Here is a 7,640-nt window from a genome sequence, read left to right as displayed (position 1 = left end):
GATGCTGCGCAGAGTCCGGCTAATTGGTAATCAACAGAGCACTATTTAAGGCCTGTGGAGCTGTGCTTCTGTGCTCTCTGGCCATTTTGGTTGCCATACTTGTGCAGGCTTGCATGCCTTTGTATCTTGTATGAGCATTGTTGTTTCATGTTTGGACTGCTTTTAGGGGAGAGCTGCCTTTTGTTTTGACACCCTGTTTTCTCCTGTTTATGTGTTGTTAGGTAGGTTATGGTTATAGGTTGTATATTTTGTTTCTTTGGAGTTAGGTAAGTTTCCTTTATTTCTACATCAGGGATGTTTTGTTTGTGTCATGGTCCGGGTGAGTACGGGGTTTTTCCACTCCGCTGGGCTCCACCTTCAGGCAGAGACTCCAATCAGCTTCCACACCTGGTTCCAATCAAGTCACCAGCATATAAGACCAGCATTCACAACAGACCTCTGCCAGATCTTCTGCTAACTCATGTTAGTGCTAGGCTGCCAAGCCCTTGTGAGAACCCTTAACTACTGCTTTTCTCCTCACCGTGTTTTCTTTGTCATAGGACCCACCTGGCAGTCGCGCTTCCCAACCTAGACTACTCACATCTCCGCCTGGACGCTGGTTCTGTCATCTGGTTGCTTCCTTTCCATCATCGGACTACACCTGCCTGCCTCCCTGCCAAGTCCCTCACTCCAAGCATATTCTGGATCCTCTCTGGACACTCCTCACCCGGAACCCCCTGGACACCCCCTCCTCGCATGACACTTTAAACCTGCAACGCGTAAGCCCTAACCACCATAGTCTAATCCTTCAGCTGTGATTCACTAGACTGCCACTGACTACTTGTCTCCTCTCATTATAGTGACTGCGTACCTCCATCCAAGCCGCTGCCCCTTTTTTCCATTCCCGGATCCATCCGTGAAATCTAGCACCTAGTCATAGCACTCAGAGTTTCATGTTCACAGTTTGGCCTCACAGTTCTCAGTTCATAGCTTCCACAGTTCATAGCTTCCACAGTTCATAGCATTCATAGTTCATAGCATTCATAGTTTGTTTTTTTGTTTTTTTTTTCTTCTCTTTCTTTTTCTTTTTTTTTATAAATATACCCGGATCGGATTAGGAATCAGGTATTAGATGGTACCGATTGGCACCGTCTAATACCAGATTTTCACTGTATTTGCTCCACTCCCGCTGTCTAATGACAACTTACACATTTGGAATTAAAAACATTGTTAAACAATTAACGGACGGAACAACTTCGTTTGACTAAGATATTTTGAGTTATTTATTACTTACCTGTATTTAGGGCTGCCACGATTAGTCGACTAGTCACGATTACGTCGACTATTAAAATTGTCGATGACTAATTTAATAGTCGACGCATCGTTTGAAGCTTTGTAAGATCACAAAAGACGCAGGAATAAGTAGTAGGATTTAAGAGTGTAATAACGGACTGAAACAGAAGATGGCAGCACTGCATGTACAAGGATGCCAGCTGCCGTTAAACCCCAAAGAAGAAGAAGTAGCTCCGTCTCAGAATTCATAGCGCAGCCCAGCTCAGTTGTCAACAATGGTGGCCGCTAGTTAGTTTTTATATTACTCATATTATTCTTTCTGGGTCACAAAATAAACGTTTAACATATTTTCAGGCGAGAATGTAGCTGTGTAAACCTCAAATACCTGCTCAGTTTATCAAGACACCGCATATTTTCAAAAGCGCTCTGACGTTTTGCGCTCTGACGAGGGTAACAGACGTCTCACCAGCTCGATAGCTAGCCGGGGTTCAAGGCTCACTAGAGCCCGTGAGAACACCGGACTCCCGGCAAATCGTTTTCCAACCCACCGCCGTCTTTCGCTACTCAGGTTAAACATGATATATAAGTCACTTAGATAACTTAAAATGTTATTGTTTGGCTTTTTTTTGTATTTTATTTGTTCCTGAGTAAATCAGTTTGGCTGAGATTAAAGTTATAGTTTTTACACAGCTGAATAAACGTCAAGCAGACAGCTGATTATCAGAAGTGTGAGATGCCGAGAATATACTCAGGTGTCCTGTTATATTTTAGATAGCAAGGAGTTTATTAAACTTCACCGAAACAATCTGCAAATTTCATTAAACTTTAATAAACTATCATCTTGTCTTTATTTTGGGGCGATTGTGGCTCAAGAGTTGGGAGTTTGCCTTGTAATTGGAAGGTTGCCGGTTCGAGCCCCGGCTTGGACAGTCTCGGTCGTTGTGTCCTTGGGCAAGACACTTCCCCCGTTGCCTACTGGTGGTGGTCAGAGGGCCCGGTGGCGCCAGTGTCTGGCAGCCTCGCCCCTGGGTGGCTGTGGCTACAATGTAGCTTGCCATCACCAGTGTGGGTGAATGGGTGGATGACTGGATATGTAAAGCGCTTTGGGGTCCTTAGGGACTAGTAAAGCGCTATATAAATACAGGCCATTTACCATTTTTAGTTAGCACATACCTTAAACACTTAAAGCTGTAAACTAATGATAGTTATATAAGAGCAGATGCTGCTGGTGCAATAAGCTGTATGCTGTATGTCCAATGGATGATGATGTGATTAGTCGACTAATCGCAAAAATAATCGGTGACTAGTCGACTATCAAAATAATCGTTTGTGGCAGCCCTACCTGTATTGTGGAAGATTCCGCAGAGGGAAATGGCAGTTCACTGAACACATATAACTTTCTCCGCGTTCCCGCCTCTTCACTTCTGGGAAGTTTGAGCATGCGCACTAGGCATCGGTTTTAGAGTTGTTGATTTAAAATAATTACATTTAATTGAACTGAAGAATGCAAATCTAGTTCATTAAACTTTTTGTTATTTTATGTTAAACCAACAACTGATAATGATTTAAAAACCTAAACTCAATATGTTCATGTTAAATAGACAAATGTCTATTGAATTAATCAAACAACTGCCTTAGTTGACTTTTTTGAGTGTAGTTACTTGAGCATTTCTTCTTCGATCGAACCAGCAAGGAAGAGATTTTTTCTTTTCTTTTATCTCTCCTTATAAAGTATGCACACAGTAATAAATATCACAAATGATAAGCACCATAATATAAATAAACAACACTACAGATCCTATAATCTGATTTCTGTCTTTTAGTTTAATAAAAAGTGAAGCACCAAACACTAGTTTGTGTCATTATCCAGATGTACATAAGCATGATTACACAGGTACTAGGAGCAGGTTTTGATTATCGATTAAAATCGATTCAGGCTTGGATAACGTGATATCGATTCATTAAAACCCTGAATCGATTTTTAATATAAATATTACTACATTTCAACCACCACCAAACAACTGAAACAGTAAATGAGAGCAGGTACACCGATTCTGCACAAAGACGTAAACACAAACCGTGGACCCGCCGACGCATCAGAATCAGCGAGATGTGGCATTCATAGTTTCCTGCTTTGTAAGTTCACTAGGCACTGTAAATAAAGCACTGTGTTCACGCCCGTTTTGCCCGTTTTGCCCGTTTTGCCCGTTTTGCCTCCCTCTGTGTCTGCATTTGAGTCCACACCCACAGCCTGGACCTCTCGGCCGTAACAGTTTGTTATGTTGGCCTTGGCTCTCCCTGACGTTATACCTCAGTCTGAACCCAAATCCCATCACCAGTATTAAATAAACCTTCTAAAATTACCATCTTGGCTCCTCCTTCTCTATCCACCTTTATGTTCGTCCCTTCAACCCCCTAGACTAGCCAGGGGACGTAACAACCAGAAAGAGGAAAACAGCGGCTGAACAACAGCAGCACGTTTAAGCTTGATAAGGTGTTGTTAGAATTTATTTAATATTATATAACTTTCTAGACCAGGATCCTTTTCTACGTAGCTGATGGCTGGTAACTGTGCAGGGGCGGATCTAGCAAAGTTTAGCCAGGGGGGCCGATAGGACATGAACAGGGAGAAGGGGGCACAAAGACATACTTTTCTTTCTTATTCTCATTTAAAATGTCTCGCTTTTAATAAATAATTATCTGAATTTTACACCCAAAGTTTTAATCTTATGTAAAATATATAGAAGTCCATTACTGTATATAGTAACTGTTAAGTCTAATATACCCTAGTTAGCTATACTACTTTTTCCTTTGGGAAGGTACCATCTGTGCAGTCTGCAATTCTGTTGAAGAAAGATGTTGAATCTATTTAATTATTCTTGGAAAATAATTTATTTCTGTGCATTTTCTTTCCACACTGCATCAAATTAAAGTTGATTACGTCAATTAAGCATCATGGGGTGGGGGGTGGTTCCCTATGTTTTTTTTTTTGCTGGGAGTTTGCAACCCTATTAGTTAGGTTGCTTAATATTTCTGCTAAGTACTCTTTAAAATACCAGAATAGTGAGGATGGAGTAGGTTTAAGTTCATTAGATTGATCAGTTTTGCTGAACTATGAAATATTTTGGGTGCAGTGTATTTTTTACATACCGGTATAACAGAATAGCTTTAGTGTTGTTGTTTATTTCAACTTGAGTATGAACTTATACAAAATGCAGCAAGATATTAAAAAAAACAGTTTTATTGATTGAAAAACACACTACATCGGATTCATATTGGTATCGGCCAACATCCAAATTTATGATATCGGTATCGGACATAAAAAAGTGGTATCGTGCCATCTCTATGTTGAACATTATATTTTGCTCGACTGGCTGAGACGTTCTATCTGAGTTTGCATAGCTTCCACCTACAGTACATACACATGCACTTAGTGGGGTTAGGTTAATTGGTGATTACAAATTGCCCATTGGTGTGAGTATGAATGTTTTTCTGTGGTTTTTTTCTTCTTTTTTTAAGTTTTAGCCTGTGGGAGACAGGTGTCATAACCACAAAACCTTCTGTAAATTAATAGCATTAATCCCACATGAGTCTCCCTCCATATGCAGTTACATGTTGTCATAAATGCTGCCAATGGAGCTTGCATATCACACACAAGTTTTCTTAAAAGCAATGAATGCAATACGTTAATGATTTGTGAGAGAATGTCATGGGCTGTGGGAGCAGCTTAGGGGCTTTTTGCATTTTGTCATCAGTATTGTTCCCTGGCTTCTCTCCTGGGCGGAGCCACCTGGGCCGCACTTGAGCCCAAACCGCTGCCAATTACAGGAGGACTATTTAAGCCAGCGCTGCCTGCTACTGATCACCAGTTTGTTCAGTTACCTACTGCAGTAACTTAGGGATAAGCCCTAAGACTACGATTTTATATATTTGGTTATGCTGGTATTTTTAAACAGTGCACTAAAAGTTTTGTTTGACCATTTTCTCTCCTTCAAGCAGGCATGCATGATTGGATCTGAAAGCGTTATGTAAAATTTTTGCTGGAAAATGATCGCAAACTGAGCTTCTCCACATTACAATGGGCTCTGGAGAAAGTCACTTATTTGGGACGCAACCAGATAGGGAGACCCTGCCTAAAAGGATTCAGCGAGGTAATCCATTCTAAAATTCTATTTTTGTTCTTTTTGAAATGTCATCATATTGCTGGCAGTAGAAACTTAATGCGACACGAGAGGTTCGGCTATCAGCAATAAACATGGGGACTGACTGGACTGACAAAAACTTGACTGACTTGACACCAATATGCAAGATTGCACCTCCACCCACAGAGCAAAAAGCGTGGATGTTTCTTTTTTTTACAGGAACAGGAGGATGAAAGCAACATCTTAGTTTTGCATGTCTTGTAGGCCATGCAGATCTTTTGGTTGCCAGTTTTTTCTGTGTCTATTTACAAGCTGTGTGTTAATATGACCTTCTATTGTTTACAATGCAAAGGTCACTGTGAGAAAGTGTGCATACAAGATGCACTGGGTTAACATCTCCAGCTATTTAACAATTCCAGCTATTTAGTTTTAATATTACTCTTATTTCTCTTTCTGAGTCGTGTTGAAAATAGATTCCGTAATATACATCAGAGTTAAAGAGAATATAGTTTGGTCGAAGATCAGACACCAGCGAGGGAGGATAAGAAGGACAGACGCAACAACATTGCCATCCCCTATGTAGCCGGTGCATCAGAAAAACTCAGGAGAGTTTTCTCCAAGCATGACATCCCGGTGCATTTCAGACCCAGCAACACGCTCAGACAAAAACTGGTTCACCTGAAAGACAAAACGCCAAAACACAGACTTAACAATGTGGTGTATGCTGTACAGTGCAGCGAGGAATGCCCAGACCTCTACATTGGAGAGACCAAACAGCCACTTCACAATCGCATGGCACAACATAGAAGAGCCACCTCCACAGGACAAGACTCAGCAGTCCATCTGCATCTGAAGGATAAAGGACACTCTTTCGAGGATGCCAATGTTCCCGTTTGGGACAGAGAGGACAGATGGTTTGAAAAAGGAGTGAAAGAAGCCATCTATGTCCACTGTGAGCGACCATCTTTGAACAGAGGCGGTGGTTTATGACACCAACTGTCTGCCATCTATAATCCAGTTTTGAGTTCCCTCCCCAGACGCCTTAACGCCCACTCACATCCTGGGCCATCTGACCTCAGGAATTTGCATGATAAGGTGGGGCCAGGTTTCACAATGAGCTCACCCGAAACTCTGGCTGATTGGGACCCACACCCAGTTTCACACCTTGGCTCAGGCGATTAGAGGATCATCAGGGGGTCCTTTTGTCCCTCTAGGTTTAAATCTGGGACTCCCCACCATTTGACCTTAGAACTGAAGAAGCTTCTCGGATGAGAGGTGAAACGTCTTCAAGCAACTTAAAGAAATCCAGACGCTTTTCTTTGCAAGCTCCTTTGACTACGATGACCTGGATGACTGAGAACCTTCACAGACATACACTCAACAAAAATATAAACGCAACACCTTTGTTACTGCTCCCATTCCCCATGGGATGGACGTAGAGACCTAAAATTCATTCCAGATACACAATATAACCATCCCTCCCAAACAGTGGTCACAAATCAGTCCAAATGTGTGGTAGTGGGCACATCTGCTATATTGAGATAATCCATCCCACCTCACAGGTGTGCCACATCAGGATGCTGATCTGACATCATGAGTAGTGCACAGGTGTACCTCAGACTGCCCACAACAAAAGGCCACCCTGGAATGTGCAGTTTTGTCTCACAGCAAAATGCCACAGATGCCACAAGCAATGAGGGAGCGTGCAATTGGCATGCTGACAGCAGGAATGTCAACCAGATCTGTCGCCCGTGCATTGAATGTTCATTTCTCAACCATAAGCCGTCTCCACAGGCGTTTCAGAGAATATGGCAGCACATCCAACCGGCCTCACAACCGCAGACCTCGTGTAACCACACCAGCCCAGGACCTCCACATCCAGCAGGTTCACCTCCAAGATCGTCTGAGACCAGCCACCCAGACAGCTGCTGGAACAATTGGTTTGCACAACCAAACAATTTCTGCACAAACTGTCAGAAACCGTCTCAGGGACGCTCAACTGCATGCCCGTCGTCCTCATCGGGGTCTTGACCTGACTCCAGCTCGTCGCCGTAACAAACTTGTGTGGGCAAATGCTCACATTCGATGGCGTCTGGCACGTTGGAGAGGTGTGCGCTTCACGGATGAATCATGGTTCACATTGTTCAGGGCAGATGGCAGCTGAGAATGTCCCAGTTCTTGCATGGCCAGCATACTCACCGGACATGTCACCCATTGAGCATGTTC

This window comes from Aulonocara sp. 'chitande type north' Nkhata Bay, linkage group LG10 (assembly GCF_057382095.1).
Source record: "Aulonocara sp. 'chitande type north' Nkhata Bay isolate Kocher_YH1m ecotype deep benthic linkage group LG10, A_spYH_male_GT1.1, whole genome shotgun sequence".
Classification (NCBI taxonomy): Eukaryota; Metazoa; Chordata; class Actinopteri; order Cichliformes; family Cichlidae; genus Aulonocara; species Aulonocara sp. 'chitande type north' Nkhata Bay.
The sequence above is the reverse complement of the archived record's forward strand: the minus strand, read 5'-3'. Positions refer to the sequence as shown.